We start from the raw sequence: 16,761 nt of genomic DNA, 5'->3' as shown, positions 1-16,761 counted from the left end.
TTTATATTAAAATTAAAAAGTAAGTAAATGAAAGTTTCATTCTCGTACGAATCTCAGTTCCAACATATTTTTCACTGGGGAAAAAAGTTCTTCAGAAATTTTCCTATCATCTGTCTCCAGGGAATGCGTTGTTCATATGCTCTTTCCCAAAAGATTTCCCAAATTGTCTTCAGTACTCTGACTTGGAGTATGTCATGTGAGAAAAAGGGTTCAAAAAATAAAGGGCAAAAGCCCAGAATGAGCCTTTTGTGTTGTAGACTGCAGGAGAGCTGATATTAGTTCTTTCCCCATCCAGATTTGTTCTTTGTCATATTTCTGGCTAACTTCGCAGAGAAGAGTGGAAAAATATACTTTGAGCCCTTCTGCTGTACAAGCTCATAGATGCATAGACATATACATATCTTACATATCTCTCCTTATTCATGACTGCTCTTTTGAAGAATGTTGGGTTTGGTTTTTTTTTTTTTTGCCTTCTGTTCTAGGAATAGCTCTGAGAGAAATAGTTTCACTTCAGTGTCTAAGGTCATCAACCAAACTCTTAGATTTTATTTGTACAGAATGACTGTGGTTTTAGATTTTAGATCTCTGTTGAAGGATCTGAGTTACATGATGTCTTTAGAAGAGATGAGGAAGGAAAACTATACACAGTATGAAAGAAAAGTTGACAGGAAATCTGTGGCTGAAGGAGTCCAGCCTCAAGATAATATTTCAGTTTGTGCTTAAATTCAAGTGCAAGTCTGTCTGTATCAGCAAAACTGGGGATGCCATCCTTAATTCTAAATACACACTTTGCTGCTTCATATCCTGAACTTTGAAATCAGTTGAAGGAGTACAGGAGTAGTACTGACATGAAAAGGAAAGTTCAGCCATGAGTGTGCTTGCAAAATCTACTCATTCTACCGAGCACATAAACTCAGATTTGTTGGTGCAATCCCATGTCCTTTGCAGTGGGAGAGATTGAATCCCCTTTGCAATGAATCAATAACTAATTAAGAACCAGCCTTTGGAATAATCCTCTCTTCTGGCTCATACGAAGCTAATGCCATCCATTTGTCCTGGATGGAGTGTCACAACCAAGTACACCTCCCTTCAAGCCCCAGCCAAGGCTTTCTTTGTAAGAAATGAAAGAATATATATGGGGAAATGAATGTGAATGTGGTGTTGTTTCCCACAGGAAGCAAAACATTTGTTTGAAAATCCAAAGAGAAGTTTACTGCTGCTTGGCAAAAACCCTGATTTCACTATCAGAATTTTTTTTACCACTTTTTGCTGACAGAAAGAAGTGTCTTTTGTCAGGACATGACTGTCCTCGAAGTAGTCTGAGATAAAGCAGGAAGAAGGCAAAGGAATTAGACACAGAGCTGGTTAGAACATTTTTTTAATGTTTTCCTCATTAAAAATGTTAGTCTGCCAAAACAAGAACATTTTATAGAAATAGTTCATCTTGATCAACTTGACACGAAGCCCTTTAAGACAGCCTTTCTTCTGGACTAATGCAAGATGTCCAATTTGGGCATATTTGGGCATATTATCATGATGTTTTTGTCTTTTCCACTCCAAATGGACATTTTTACCAAAAAATTGAGTTTATTAAAATGCATATTTTTCAAATATAAATGACAGTAATTAAAATTAGTTGCTTTGGTATTACTAAAATAGAAATATTTAATTGGTTTGAAAGAGTTCGGAAAACTTCAGTTGGATTTTTTTCGAGTGGGGAATGGAAAAGTTTTAATAAGACTTTGGGAAAGATGAGAAATTTAGGAAAAATAATCTAAGGTTTTAGTATATATGGAAAGTTTGGTTTCTACAGAGAAAATTGACAAATGCCATTTGACTCATTGGGGTACATACAGAAAATTGTCTTTGAAAACCAGTTTCTGAGTCCTTTGAAAAACCATCACAGAAGGAATTTTTAGTATATTCACTAAATTATTCTCATGGTAATGATAAAATGCTACATCTTCTCTGTGGCAAAAACATTAGGGTACAGTGTATGACTTAATTAAAAAGCTCTGGAGGAAAAAAAGTAACACTGGCTTATTGCTATCAGCCTCTTTAATTTGTTCTCTGTTTTGTACAGCGGTGCATGGAATATTCAGAAAATAAAGGTAAAACAGGTGCAGATAAATTACTAATCCAGACTGGCAATAATTTTCCTCTTAAAAAGACTGGGATTTCACTAAGAAGAAGTATAATTATTTTGTGAGGGTAAGATTTCTTCCATTTTTGCACTGAATTAATTATACTGTAGCCTCCAAGGTGCTATTTATTTGCATTCCTGCATGGTTTCTAACTCCTCTCCAGGAGCTCTTGCAGAGCTCCAGGTTGGATTACTAGATTTTCCTTTGGTCTTGTTTTTTCTAGTCTTAGTATTGGTTTGATTAACCTACTTGACTGTACTGTCATGATCTGTGTGTTTCGTAGATCCCAATCAATATGAACGTTGAACTTCCACCCTATGTGGAAGGAGAAATTATGAAGACTTTTCTGGTCAAGATTTCTGATTGAAGGGCTGTTTGATGGCACCTTTTGACTCACAAGTGCTGCCTTCTGAGTTTGCAGCATGAGTTTGCTGACATGTTTCAGCCCTGTTGAGGACTGACTGAAGATAACTCTAGAGAATATGCAATATTAATGAGTAAAGTGGTATGCATGCCTCAATACATTGGTATATACGTGTCAGGTTAATAGAATCCTTATTTTACAGGGCGTGCAGTGTAGAGACAAAGTCAGATTATGCTTTCCAAGTATTTAGTGGAAGTCATTGGCTGAGGAAATAAGACCTGCCCATATGGTGGTATGCTCAGTATTCACATCTCTGATGTTCTGGCAGCATGCAAAGTGGCCTTGCACTTTCAAATCTTTCCCAGCTGAAATGGCATAGCCTATAGCAGTTGCATGTTTGGTCACACTGTGCTGCTGAAAGTGGCTTTTCAAGGTTGGATTTGTGGGTCGTCATGCTGTTTGTTTACTTTTATTCAAGTCTGATGAGAGCAGCTTTGTAAGCTTTGGCCGTGTTGTTATTTTCATTAGTTTTCAAGTGCTGAGTTTGTTTATGCTAGCTTGCCTGTTTGTTTTAAAAGTCTTGTTTGTTCTTGGGATTGATGTTCGAGAGCACCCTGCCATTTCCAAGAGTCGTGATGGCACCAGGAATTTTTATTGCTCTGATGAACCCTATGGTTGCCACCATCCCCTGGCAATTGACTGACAATTCCACATAGCAGGCTGGCTTCCAGGGATACCAGCACCTTAATGGGAGATGCTGTAGTCTAGCCACACTACAGCAGCTCCACTTTAGATGCTTCAGGGACCTCCTCCCAGGGTATGTCAACCCCACACCGAAAGATTTCCCAGGGGTTTTATGTTTGCATCCAACCCTGTGTGCAGCCATGTTTGCCTGTGGCATTGGCTGGGCAGCAGTGCACACAGCACGTCTCTTTGGCATTACAATCTGTGCCGTGTCAATGTCCTGCATCATAGCTTTAAGAAAAAAAGCAGCGATGCAAATTTTCCTGAGCATGTCTACTCTTGAAAACACTTATGTGGCACGGAGTAAAGTGTATTTTGAAAAACAGGTTTCTTTTTGGTGTGAGTGGGTGGGGATTATGAAAATATCGGCTCAGGTTACGCAAATGTTTGCCCTCTCTCTATTAGCAATAAGGAAGACTGCAATGGATTGTCAGAGCGGTTGACCTGATATGGGAGAGCTTGCTGCAGAGCCTCACCTAACTGTTTTCTGGCTTCCGAGTGGGTGTTAGAGCGTGCAGTATCCATACTGGCACAGGTAAGCCCTGTTTACTTTCCTTCATTCTTTTTTAAAGCGGTGTTTGTAATGAAAGCTTCCACCAGTTAAGCTCTGCTGGCAAAAGGGTGATGCCAATGGAAGCATTTTTGGAAGACAAAATTCGTTTTCTGTTATTCAACTGTGTGCAAATGCATCTAATAGAGAGGGAGGCATAATTTTGTCTTGCTGTGGACTAGCCCACCTTTGTGGGATGCTGCCATTGCCAGTAGCTGAAGATTGAAGCTTGTGTCATTAAGTAATTAAATATACAACGTTTAATTATATTGGTATCCAAGATTTGAGCCATGTAGTTTTACTGGTCTGCATAAAGTCAGAATAAGTTATGGACTTATTGACTACACAGTTTGTTTTCTCAAACATTGAGGTAGGATTAGCAATTGTTTAAATGCCATGCCTGTTTGCATAAAGGACAAATCTGGCCTACAACAGCTTACATATATTTAACAGTCCCATGCCTACCTGTCCATGGCATACTTTTATCAACGCAGGAAAGCAAACACTGGCCCTCAGTGTGTCCTGTGTCGGGTCACAGATAGGGAATATCAGTGTTCCTAATGGCTAGCAGCATCTGCTGTGGACAAAACCCAAATCAAGTTCTCAGTGTGCAGGTTGGTGGGTTTTTTTTGTTTGTTTGTTTTTGCAGGCTCACATGTGGACCCAAAGTAGCTCTTAGATAAATTAGGAGTAATTTTGAGCAAAGCATGTCCACTTGCATACGAAAGTAAAACCAGTTGAAACTTGTCCTGAAGAGAAAGAGAATATGCTTAAACGTTCATCAGAGCAATTTCTGTGAACATGTGGTGTCTCTAGCCTGAGATGTCCTGCTTGCATCCAAGTGAAGAGATTGGCCTCATCTGATTTCTTTTCTCCTCTGCTGGTGTGTACAAAGTTCTGGCTTCCCACTGAGATCAGGGAGGCAGCTGGTGGACTAACCCAATGCTATCCAAAGCTGTCTCAATATCAAGTGTGGCAGAATTGGGTATGAGTAGCTGCAACCAAGCAGAATCAGTGTCTGTCATGGTAGAATGCTACTAAGACTCTAGTGAAATACATACTCATCGTATCATCAGTACAGGCTTTTTGAACAGTGTTAATCAAATAAGTAAATCTGAGCTCATGTGTAAGAGTGGAGGAAAGATACAAAAGCTGGTGAGAACCAGATCCTGGCTTGAACTGTATTGTTTTAAATACCAGTGAATGCAAAATGAGTTTGCACTGATGCTGTTCTTTGAAAAGAGCCTAGTAAGAATGACACTGCAACGGCCAATGCAGTTAGCTAGTGGTATATCCTTTATGGCTTAAAGATCCTAGTTTTATCAAGAAAAAATAGAATAAAATAATAATAAAGAAAGAAAGAACACTGTTCTAAATTCCACTTCTACAAATTTAGCCTTGTCCTTAAGAGTCAAGTTATTTCTGGCTCTAACAATGCTGAAAATAAAAATAGCAGGTCATTTAACTCTTCTGGGATATTTGTCTGCAACTCCCTTGAAACCAGTGAAAATAGAAAGATATCTACAATTTATATATTCCCCATTTCTACATAGAATTTGCAGTCATGCTGATGTGAGGAGGAAGGGAGCATCACTCTTCCCATCCCACCAACATGTGGTGGTTATGCAAGATTAGTGGAATTAAAACAACAACATGGGTTTGTTTTTTCATAAAATAAACTAGGTGAACTGCACACACAGAGAATTATCTATTGATCAGAGGGCTGAGCCCAAACGTATTTTCAGACATTAAAGAAAACAGTGCTTTACAGGCTTACTCACTCTGAGTGCTTATGTCATTCAAGAGATTTGCCATCCAGCCTGCCTTGCAGCATTTTTTGCTAGCCAGTGCATCCAAGCCAAGAAAATTGTTTCATAATCCTTTTTGTTGCAGAGGAAGGAAAGGAGCCTGGAGGGCAAGAAGTTGTCCCATGGTTTTCCACACCTTCCCTCTTGCTGGTGCAGGGTGCCTCTGGAAGAGTACTGAGACCAGCCCATGGGGCAGGGCAGTGTGTTCTCCCTGCTCTGCACCAGGTTAGGGAGAGGTTGAGGAGTGGGCAGCATTGGTGAGCTGCAGAATGAGCTGCCACTCCAGGTACTTGCTGCTATTTGAAATCCCACCCTCTTTCCTCTCCCTCCTTGACCTACTTCATGGTCTGGTGCAGAGGGAGGAGGGTTCGGACTTTAATTCCTTGTGGTGTGGTCTGAAAGGTTGAGAAAAAACTGAAGCACGTGCATATCAAATCTAATGGTGCTCACAGAGGCACTGTAGGAATGAGGAATTATTTCTGCATTTAAAATTTGCCTCCCCAGCAGCACATTCCCCAGAGGGCAGACTGTGCCTTTGTGGTTAAGGTAGCATTAGGGCTTCTAGGAATGCCTGAAATAATTCTCAGGGTAGGTGAAGATAGTCTGGCAGTGCTTCTGTGTGCCCCTGAAAGCATTCTCAGGGATGCACATTGCTGAGCTATTGTGGTACCTGAGTTTCAGCAGCATGCTGAGGTGTGGCAGCGGAACACCAGGCAGGAGCACCAAAAGCAGGAGCTAATTGTATTGGTGCAAAGCTGTTTAGTGGACCCACTGGTGAACAACTAAAGGCTTGGTGGCCCTAATTAGTCCCCAGCACCCATGCGGAATGATGGCATAAGGCCAGACAGAGATCTTTCCGTACCTTCCATGTCACAGGAAAGCTGCTTGCGTGCTGCTGGTGGCTGTGGGCCACTCTCTGAAGCTGGGGAGTCCATAAGATTATCCTGAGATGATATAGCTGCCCACGTCTCACCAGAGATATGCTTGGATGTTCTTTCCAGTGCTAACGGAGGAAACAGTGTTTTTGCCAAGCGTCTGATCTACTGTTCCAGTTAATCCATGTTAAGATCCTTTGGAGAGAAAACCCTCAATTCATGGATGTGGGCTCATTATTTGGGATCCAGTTGTGTTTTCTTTTACATAGACCAGTGGCAATTTGGCCATTTCTATCCATAAAAACAGGGTCATACTGTTTGTATTCCATGTCAGTTGAAATAAAAATGATGTGTGACTATATATCTGCCAGAGCTTAAAGCAATAAAAAAGAATTACTGACAATCTAGCAATCTAATAGACAAACAATCATCTGCAATTTGTTTTAGGGAAATGAGACAATTTCCCTTTTTGCTATTAACTGTGCTGCACTGGTTCCCACTAGGTCTGTTCAGGGGACTGTTCATCTTGCTCATGTAACTGGATTTTGTATAAAATTAAGGTACTTCGTGTAGTACTTCTGCAGAATGAAGAGGACTCTCAGTTAGATCAAAATTGTTGTATAAAAGCCCAGCAATTGGGTGACCTAACCAGTTTCTATTTCATTCCAGTATTTGCGAAAATCACTTAGTGATTCATCTCTCATTTCCCGTGGGAAAAAGCTGGAAAGCCAACTGATTGCCACACCTATCTGTTAGCTATTTCATGCTAGGTAGCACAAGAAACACCATTCATTCTGTAGGTGTGTGTGATTCTGCTTCATCCTGATCTGAAAAGCAGCATCCCCTACCCTTGTTTTCATGGCATCAAGCACAGGCCCAAAGCTGTGGTTGTTTTCCTTGTGATCACTCACGTGGAAGAACCAGAGACATTCTGTGGTCAGAATATCAAATTCGGTGTCCTTCATCATGCCTGGTTGTTTGCAATGCAAATGGAAGGCTTTGTCTCACATAGTACCATATCCATGGTAACCAAATGAAGACAAGTTTGCATTACTTCCTTAGTAAAGTGCAATCCTTCCCTTGGCACATGTGCCAATGAGGCATAGAGAGTTAAAGGGACAGCAATATATTTCTTGGAAATGGAAGCAATCAAAACAACTTCTGGCTTTTTTTTTTTCCCCCTTTATTTCAGTTATCGCTGTCCTTGCTCTTCTACCCTTGCTTTCCCATCCTGTCATTTTCTAGAATTCCTGTTGCTAAAAACTAGACTAGTCCTGATTTCTGCTTTCCCTTTGCCCAGAGGCTAAGCAAACAGTCATCTATCCAAACTGTCAACTTAAACACCGCTTTCTTGGCAATCAGCCTCCCTTTGCCCTTCCTAGTATCTTAAAATAAATAAATAAGTACATAAAGGAGGTGGAAAGCCAAGCCAAGAGCACCAATTTGTGTCCTCGGTTTTTCAGACCTTGGGTTCGTGGCAGAGCAGAGACACAGAAGCACCAGCCTGCAACTATTCCATAATACTAACAGCTGGATCAAGCCATACAGGTTGGAGCTTATCAGTTTTTTTGTTGTTGTTATACCCGTTAAAAAATTTAAAGTCTCTTTTTCCCCTCTTCTGATCTGTCAGATATGTGGGAGAAATACATTTATATTTTATTTGCTGGTTTAAATTCCAGTTAAAAGAGCTTGATGTAAAGGGCTTTGATATTTTCAAAGCCTCACAGACTGTCTCTTTTGACCAGCCAGGAAACATTTTTAGCAAAGGGACCAGATTCAAGCTGAGTGTACTGCAAAATTGTTGCTATTGTTACTGCTTTCAGTGTTATTGTTGTTTTGCTGCCTTGCCTGTGACAACCTGTGCACTGATTTTATGTACTTTCCCTTATGTAGCTGGGAGGCTCAAAATACAGCTCGCTCCCTCTTCAGTTCTACATTGTTTTAAGCAGAAATAATTCTGGCTATTGTTATTTAGCATTATCTGTTGTTTTTCGTCTCAATCAAGAGTGAGCTTACATTGTGATTAAAATGCAACATGATGATAAAATCGACATCCAGTGCAGGTATTCACGATGAGCAACACTGATAGTCTCAAACCAGCACCAGCACTTCTACTTTGAAAGGAGCAGAGCAAGTTTAAGTTGTGGCCTCTGAGCAGGAATTCTACCAAAAGCTTCACAGAGACAGAAATGTACCCAAATTTGTATTTACCAACATAGGAGGGGGCTTGAAGTGTTATTACAGCTTTCCCTAGCTGGTGCACTTTCAAAAAAGATTAATTCTCTGGAGTCAATTCATTTAAGGGTATTTTACCTATGAGTTCTCACATGGGTGTTCCAGGGGTACTTTGAATACCAGTGTGTCCTTCCTTGCTTTCAATGCAAATGACAGGCATGTTGAAGAGATAAAACAAATGACTGTCTTCCTGCACCAACTAGGATTTTGCTGCTGTTAACAGCTCACAGGTTAATGGGCAGAGAAAAGGGGACCTCAACTTCATTTAGCTGCCAAAGGTCAGGGCTCAAGTTTGACGCTGAAAATACTTTTGTCATCTTCTTTTATTTCTGAGTAAAACATAGGGAAGACGAGAGCCTTCAGTCTTCAAGCAGTGATTTGTCCCCAAAAATGGCAACTGAAAGTAGTAATACTGATCAGAAGTTATCCTGTTCCTGCCTGAGAGCTCTGCAACAACCTCATCTCTCTTCTTGTTTACTGAAGCAAAGATGGGCAGATAGATAACATAAGCTTTATTTTTCTTCTTGGTAGAGCTGCCATAAAAAGTATAGCTGAGCCTGATTGCTAAACACATCTATATCATATAAAAGAATGGGACAGTAGTAAAAATGCTCTGTTGTTTGCCTTGCCTTGCCTTGCCTTGCCTTGCCCAGCATTGTCTTGCCCTGCCCTGCCTTGTCTTGCCCTGCCTTGCCTTGAAAGGAAACTGTAAATATTAATTCATATAATCAATAATACAGACACTTCACATCCTAGATGTGGAAAAAACCTTCTTTATTTTTCTGTTCATTTTGTGTGGCAAAAGCTTACTTACTGTTAAGCTGTCAAGCCCAAAAAGCTTGTAAGTATGCTCGAATAGTTTTCTGAACAGACATGGAATGTCTTGGGCACTTAAAGACATTCTTAACTAAAGTATTTGAGATTTTCTGCTTCCTCTCAATTCATGTCCCTGTAACTACATGTTTAGTTGCCTATTTGTCAATATTAAAGTTAACCATTGGCTCTCTACTCAAGAATTGATGCACCTGCATATGGATCTGTTTGCATTCATAACCATCTAAGAAAGTGGATAAATATTAAAATAGTATGAGTAGTCACTCAGCAAGTGGAAAAGGAAAAAGAAATATTAATAGCACTATCCAGTACATGTCATACAGTGTGAGGAATATGGTGTGAAGCTGATGAAGTTCAAGATCCTGTTTCAGTGAAACAAACACACTTTACCGTGGCTGGTGGCAAGGAGAATGGTTCTGTTAAATTCTGGCAACCGAAGTGAGACAAATCTGTCTGGGAACCTGCCATAAACTGTTTATGTGTTTTTCAATTTTTAGAAGCTTTTTATTTCATACGTTCTGTGGTTAAGGGCTGATATAAATTGCTCGCTGATGCAGATTCCTCAGTTTCTACCTTGAAATCTCCTTGTAGAGGAGGGGAAAAAGGGGGGGAAAAAAAAGATTTCCAAGATGTTCTCAGTGTGTTATCAAATGAACAAAACACACAGGACATGGAAACCAGCCAGTCATTCATTCCATCGACAGATTTGCAGAGCTAAATTTGCTTCTGGAGAGCAGTTAGAAATTAAAACACACAGATGATGAGTGGTACTGGCACCCAAACTGTGATCAAGAGGACACTCTTGTCTGAAAAGATGTACCCTATCAGATTAATCATTATGTGTTAATTAATTTGAAATCAAAAGGATGTCTTCTTCTGTCTATGCACAGGAAATTAATGGTGATAACACTAATTAAATGTAATGGAAGTTACCTCTGTACTTCCCACATCTGGGGCCAAACTCTTTATTGTCTCTCATGTTGTGTCATTTACAGTTGAATCCCATTGTAGCATCTTACTCTAGTTGTGTCCTGCTGTAAATGGCTGTGCAAGTCATCAGGCAATGGAGAATCAGGCCAGTGGATTACTCAGCTGGGAAATGAACTAATTTCAATTAAACTAGCTCTAAACTTTGACTTCTAGCCCTGGGAAGGTGTGTTGCTGCATCTCCTCTTCTGTGAGGCATACTAACATAAATAAATGGTTCTTCTGCTTCATTATTTCCCCTTTAGTCTACAAAAGCGGTACTGTCTTTTCTGTGCAATCCTTCTGCTGTCCTGGCATTTCCCTGGCAGCCTCTCTGGCAGGTGGGAAGCTCCATTTCCTGTGGAGGAGCCTGAGGTGCCCAAAAGATATTGAGGGAATTTCATTTTTTCCTTCTGCAGGTACTGATTTGGTACAGGGGTACAGGGTATATGATGACTTCTCTGAACCATTTCCTGAGGCAGGGCAAGGCTTCCTCTTAACATAGTTGACTTGGGTGATGGAGAGGCCTGTCTGCATAAGGCTTGTCTGATCCAGGAGAAATAAAAAAATCTTCCTTTGCTCAATTTGAATATTTTTACCTATTTACCTTTGCTCTGAATAACAGCAGCTGTCTCTCTCTGGGGGGAATGATTTGTTATCTTTGACCAAAGATACAGAACAGGACCAGCTGTCATCAGCTGTCAGGGTACAAGATTTCCTGCTCTCTGTCCTCCCTGTTCTCCTTCCTGAAGCTCAGTTTTTCCTCACTCGTTTAGCTGCAATGCACCAACGGAAAGGAATCTGGGACACTATGAGTGGGATGGACTCTAGACTTTCTCTGCCACAGGGCCAAAGGACTGCTGAACACAGCTGATGCTGTATATCCCATCCTCTGTTAACCTGTTCTTTCAATGCTTTATTAAGACTTTTTATTAGTCTTCATTAGCCTCCAGGTCTCCTGAAAAATAACAACAAAAAAATAAATCAGTGATTGTATCAACTCTGTTATGCAATGGTAACTTGCTAATTGCAACTCAGAATCTGTTTCAAAGACTTAAAAGCATCAGGTATACTTAAATTGATTCTTGGTATGATACTAGAGGTTGTGGTTTGCCTTGTTTCTCTTCACTAGAACAAATTGGTGTATTTTGCAAAATTTGATTTATCTCCCCCAGCATTTCATCTTTGTTCTACTGTCCTTACTTGTATTTGGGTTGACGTGCAGCTTGTTAAAGTACGTCACACCAGGGACTGTCTCACTAGCTAACTCAAAGCCCTGTGTTTAGACTAGGGCCAGGCTGCTGCTTTGCTCCATGAAGAAAAGCACCTCCAAAGAACAGCTGCAGTAGGAGGATTGCTGTACAAGTGTCCTACTCTTTGCATTGACTATAAAGGGAACATAAAATATAGGTTTTATAGGTAGAAAACATACTGGTTTACTGGAGATTTTGGACTTCAGTGCACCACAAATGAGCTTTCAGTGTCATAGCTAGGCAAAGATTGGCAATCTTAAAATAACACTCTTGCTTTGTAGTGTTAACAACAGCAACAAAAACAACAGAGACCCTGCAAACCCATATAGTCTTTATTCTAAATGTCAAAATTAAATCTCTAAAAACTTGAGTCCAAAGGCCTGATGGATGCTGCAGCCTTTCTGTGTCTTTTGACTGCAAATCAGAATAGCACCACTGAATCCAGGTAGCAATAGTGTGACAAGAATGCCTCCTGGTTTGTCTTTTGTGTGCATGAGCCCTGCTGCTGATCAGCAATTGCCCCTTCCTGTTCTGCCTCTGAGAGCTGGTGATCTCCATGGCTTCGGTTGAACCTGAAGGGAAAGAAGCCTGTTTGTAGTATTTTCAGAGCAGAGCTGAATACTTCTGAGCCATCTTTACTTACCTTTGGGTTGAAAAACTGAACTGAGCAGCAGGACGCTTGGGACCCATTGCTTGCTCAGCTGCTTCCTGCGTGGCCTTGGGCAAATAAGGTGAATCGCTTGTGCTGCAGTCCCCTGTTTGGTAAAAGGGAGGCAGCGATCCTCCCTCAGCACAAGAGCAGGCTCTCTGCCCCTTTCAAGCTATAGCAGGAACTGCCTCAGGATGCATTCATGCAGAATCAGAATAGCTAGTTTTTCATTTGCAGTGGGACTGGTAGATGTTTCCAAATTATGGATGGCTGGCAGATAATAAAGTCAAGTGAATGATTCCAGATTTTTCTTTGCTTTCCGAATTGGATTGAAAGAAAAATGAAAATTACCAAATGAAATCACTAACCCCTTCTCCCAATATTTTTTATATATTCTGGAGTTACCAAAAAGTTATGCAACTCAGTGAGGTGATTTATTGCTATAAGCTGATCCCGTAATGCTTCATTTGAGTGCTCTCCTTCCATTTTTACACTTAGAAGACTCTACAGAAGAAAATACTCATCTTCAGTTGAATTATTGTTCTTTGTAATTTTTGCTTGTGCTACTCCTTAATTATTTGCTGCCTCAGTTCTCCAGTGGGAAATATGATGTCTCCAATATTGACACTTCCTTTAGGAAAGTTGTGACTCCCTGAAAATTCAGAACAAAATATTTTGCTTTGTCTGATTTCAACAAAAGAAAGAGCTTTCTATTTTGTTGAGCTACATCAAAACACAAATATTCAGTATTAACTGACATGCCTTGCTTATGATCCACTGTCTCATGAGAACAGTGCCAGGGATAACATTTTCCATCATGTGTCTGGATAGCTTTCTGATTAAACTATCTGGTACATCATGGGAATTTCATGATGCCGCATCCTCTAGTGAGATGTAGCCTACCACACAAGCACAATTTATGGCAGAAACCATGGTTATACACACCTGAGGCAATGAGCTATCACAGAGAGATGCAGTTTAATCTTGAACATAGTCAAACATGCATGTACTTTGTTTCCAAAATTTTGCTATTTCAGCTTTTTGTCCCTGAAGGACCAGTATTCTCCATGAACTCTTCAGTGTGATGCCATGCATTCACTGCCAATGCAGCTCAAGTCTGTTTGTTTGGTGGTGAGGAGAAGCTTAAAAAAAAGAATTGTTTGGAGGTACGGTGAGGTTTGGATTGCAGGATAGGTATTGTAATTAATGATGACCAAGTCACCGTGCAGACAGTGATCAGCTAGGAGGTATAGTACAGCTATATTTTATTTGATGCACTGAAAAGTCTTCTGTGTCCATTCCTCTCACTCCTGCTCCTGGATAAGTTGATTTAATTAGATTCTTAATAAAATTTATGTTCAGAAGTGACAGACTTGACTCATGGAGAATGCTAGAATTTCATGGGGTTTGCCCTAAGCACAAATGCAAGATTTGAATCTCAGCAGAGGCCAACGTCTGTATGTTAGGGAGAAGGTAAGTGGTGTTCAAATAAGTGGTGTTCAGAAGCAGCAGAAAACCTGGGCCTATGGCTCTGTTTCTCCCACCAGCCATCCTCATTCAGTTATGTGTGCTCCAAGTGCCCTGTGCAATGCTTACCCATCACACTGCCTCCCAGACCTCATCAATTCTCAGGAGAGCAGCCATACTTCAGGGGAATTATTTATTTGTTCATTTATTTATTGTCTTTTAAAATCATTTTTATCTTAGAGTCTAGCTACAAGTGGAGATAAGCTATAAGACCAAGAGCAGGCAGGTTATACAAATAACGTCTTTTGTAATTTCTGTCACATATGTCTTAACTACAAGATATCAAACACCACAGGTTTCTGCTTGGAAAAGCTGATTTTCATGGATAAGCTGTCCCTTTTTTCCTGTTTGCACTTGTAATGAGAAGGTTCTCAAATGAGATTTTCAGCAGAAAAGTCTCAGTTTTGCCTTCTCTTCTGGCATGATTTGATTTCCTTCTGCTGGGGGAGTGGAAGTTTCTAGGACAGATTTGCACAGATTTCTGGAAGTTATGACAAGATGCATTCAGGCTTGCCTGACCTGAACTCAGAACTTCTCACTTGTTCTCACCTACTTTCCAGATCTGCTGAATGTAGTGAATTCAGAGCATCTTTTTTTAGGAAAGAGGACATAAGAAAAAACATCTGATATATTCAAGATATATTTCTAAAAACTTCCTCATTTGTAGTGCATTTTGGAGCCCCAAATATTTTCAGTGCTTCCATATTTGCACTTCTTGTTTATCAGGCTCACAAGTAAGAAATGCAGTTGGATGATATATGGTTTAATCTTTTCTCCTGTTACAATGTTTTATCTTCCCTCAAGTGTCAGAGGCTACATTTAGCTTAGCAAAATATATTATTCATAAGCAAAGATATACTTAGATGTGCAGTAAACAGAGTGCCAATTAACACCACAGTTGGTTTACAAAGCATTTTCTTGTTTGTTTGTTTGTTTTCATAAGGTTTTCTGACAGATTTCTAAAGGGCATTATTTCCCCCAACGTATCTTCCACTTTAGTAATGAGATTCAGTGTTTCTTGTGACAGGAACAAAATAGTTGCACAGATCAGGAAACGTAAATACCGTTTCCTCTCCATTACTATTGCCATAATCTCTTATATATGGAAAAAACAATCTCTAATATTTAAAAACATCAAGCTTTCCAATAGGGAACTTGTCATGAGAGTCTTCTAATCAGAGACTCTAATCATGAGCGAGACAACCCATGAAAGTGCAGAGTGGCTAATGGGTTCATGAGCCATTTACTGTCACTTAAGAGGTTGGTTGGCTTAGCCTGTCCGACTCCCTATTTGTACATTGTTGACCCACTGCACAAGAGTGTTGTTTAGCTTATTTTAGCCTACAAAATAAATTTATTTCAGGTGCCCCAACCAGTGACTGACTTGTGTAAGAGTTTAACCACAAACAGCTTCTCTGTTACCTGGCATGTGGTAACCTAACAAATTCCTTCCGTATGATCACAACTCTCAACCTTTGTTGTTTCTTTTTGGGTGACCTGTTATTTCTTATGCTTCCTTCATACATCATATTTCTCATCATCACATTATTTACTTAACACCCTGGCCAGTGTTTCACATTGCTAGATTTTCAGTTTGGCAGCACTTGTGTTCATTCATTCCCAAACTACACAAGATATTAAGGGAATCAAAACTGCAGTGAGTTTGTAGTTGTGGGATATAATGTTCTGTTACACAGAAGTGTGCCTACATGCCACTAGGGAAAAATGTAAGAACACACACTTCTGGATGGTATTTTTGACATTCTTAAGCATTTTAAAGTGAATTTACTGCTTCTTCTGGCACATAAGTAACAAATGGTACGCAACAAGTAGCTGATTCTTCAAACTAAGCTAAACTTACTGCTAGATAGTCTGGTTTATGTTGCCACAGCAAATTACAGGATGTCAGTAACCCTTATGTTCCCATCCTCATGCTGAGTAAGCCAGAAGGAATTTGTGTTAGAATTTACGAGCGGAAAAATAATCCAGTAGAGAATGTGAGAGGATGTTTTCTCTTCTTTATTGACAGAATTTTGTTAAATAGAAAACACAACTTTAAAAACTAGATAAAAATCTTCATCTTGTGCAGTGCAGGAGGACATCGACTGCTGCTCCTAGGCAAATGCTGCTCTAGCTTGAAAAGGATCAAAAAGTTTATTGGTTCAGCATTGAGAGAGAAAGGGATGACTTACAAACACTGTGTGTGTGCATCCCACTTACTTACTCCCAATATAAGTCAGTGAAATGATGAAATGTGCCCTTTGTGGCTCGTAAGTGTAGTGCATGTGGAATCCAGTAGGTGATGTTAAAAGTTTGAAAAATATTTGCCAGAAACTGTTGTAAGTGCCCTGCAGTCGTCTTGCTTCTTCCAAACACATTTAGGAACATGATGCAAAATCCATTGAAATCCACAGTACAATAGTCACCAGTTTAAGTTAATTACACCGGAAAAACTGTTATGCACAAAATAATGGAATCAGCATTTGCCGAAATGAAAACAATGTAACTGCTTTTTTCTATCTTTTGTCCCTCAAAAATCAGGATTGGAAAATATTTTCGTCATATTTCCTTTATATGTATCCCCAGTGGAAAGACTTGAGAGTGTCTACCTGTAAGGAACAAGGGCTTAATGTGCCGATAATGGTTAACAAAATGTAAAGGCATCTATTTTCCTCCTATGGATTTTTGTTACGTTTATGTATTACTAACTTGTCCTGCGAGTTCAGCTTCCCACACAGGTAGTGTTCTGCAACTTTGCAGCTTGTGCTGTTTCCTTATATGAAGGATGCTTTGATAATGATGCCTCCTATTT

At 39.9% G+C, this 16,761-nt stretch overlaps 1 protein-coding gene across 1 annotated transcript in view; it reads left to right on the top strand.

Annotated features, from left to right (window-relative positions):
- The first annotated feature begins 7,914 nt into the window (after positions 1-7,914).
- Positions 7,915-16,761, top strand: part of ITPRID1 (ITPR interacting domain containing 1) — a 46,174-nt gene continuing 37,327 nt past the window's right edge. Inside the window, exon 1 of the mRNA XM_048950754.1 lies at positions 7,915-8,033. The gene's annotated coding sequence lies outside the window, so the exon portion shown is untranslated. The remainder of the gene's footprint in view (positions 8,034-16,761) is intronic.

Source organism: Lagopus muta, chromosome 7 (assembly GCF_023343835.1).
Source record: "Lagopus muta isolate bLagMut1 chromosome 7, bLagMut1 primary, whole genome shotgun sequence".
Taxonomy (NCBI): Eukaryota; Metazoa; Chordata; class Aves; order Galliformes; family Phasianidae; genus Lagopus; species Lagopus muta.
The sequence above is the reverse complement of the archived record's forward strand: the minus strand, read 5'-3'. Positions and strand labels throughout refer to the sequence as shown.